We start from the raw sequence: 1,317 nt of genomic DNA, 5'->3' as shown, positions 1-1,317 counted from the left end.
GCTGCCAGTTTTACTCTGACATGTCTCACAAGCCAGCGTCTGCCCTGAAGACCATCCCCCTCATCTGGCCCTTTGCTGTTTGGCGACTGGATATGGTTGGACCACTGAGAACTGGCAGGAGCGGCTTCACTCATGTGCTTGTTGCAGTCGATAAGTTTACCAAATGGATCGAAGCTAAACCTATCAAGAACATTGATGCTAGCACCGCTGTCAATTTTATCAGAGAATTGACATTCAGATATGGAGTCACACACATCATCATCACGGATAACGGGTCAAACTTCGATTCCGATGAGTTCAGAGCTTTCTGCGCCTCTCAGGGCACTCAAGTCGACTATGCTTCAGTCGCTCACCCGTAGTGGAACGGACAAGTGGAAAGAGCCAATGGCCTAATTCTCAAAGGACTGAAACCCCGACTGATGCGTGATCTCAAACACGCAGCAGGCGCTTGGGTTGATGAACTTCCATCAGTTCTGTGAGGTTTAAGGACAACTCCTAATCGGTCGACCGGACGAACTTCTTTCTTCTTAGTCTATGGAGCCGAAGCTGTTCTGCCAAGTGACCTGCTCCACAACGCACCCCAAGTAGAGCTCTTCTCCGAAGAGGAAGCAGAGCAGGCCCGACAAGATTCAGTCGATCTCTTAGAGGATGAAAGAGAGATGGCCTTGATCAGGTCGACCATTTATCAGCAAGACTTGCGTCGATTCCACGCCAGAAATGTGAGGGGTGGAGCCTTTCAAGAAGCAGACCTGGTTCTTTGAGTGGATCAACAGAAACCACACAAGCTTGCCCCGACTTGGGAAGACCCCTTCATCATCACCAAAGTTCTCCACAACAGAGCATACCATATTTACAATATTGAACATCAGAAAGACAAGCCACGGGCTTGGAACGCGGAGCTGCTCCGCCCCTTTTATACTTAAGCACTCGTTTGAATAAAATGTAATAAGAAACACCTTTGTAATTTGCTTATCAAAGACAAGAGCTTATGGTCCTATCATTCGATTGTTGTGTTCTTATTTACTTCTGAAATCCCCCAGTGGGTGGGCTTAGTCGCGAATCCGTTTCGCCTAAGTTCGAAAGAAAAAATCCTACCGAGTGGAGAGCAATCCTCCCACTCGGGGGCTTAGCTGCAGTCCAGTACTCGCCTAAGTTCTCTCACTAGGAGACTTAGCTGCAGTCCAGTACTCGCCTATGTTTGAAAAAATCCTACTGAGTGGAGAGCAATCCTCCCACTCGGGGGCTTAGCTGCAGTCCAGTACTCACCTAAGTTCTCTCACTAAGAGACTTAGCTGCAGTCCAGTACTCGCCTAAGTT

Source organism: Triticum dicoccoides, chromosome 3A (assembly GCF_002162155.2).
Source record: "Triticum dicoccoides isolate Atlit2015 ecotype Zavitan chromosome 3A, WEW_v2.0, whole genome shotgun sequence".
Taxonomy (NCBI): Eukaryota; Viridiplantae; Streptophyta; class Magnoliopsida; order Poales; family Poaceae; genus Triticum; species Triticum dicoccoides.
Note: the sequence above shows the minus strand (reverse complement) of the source record.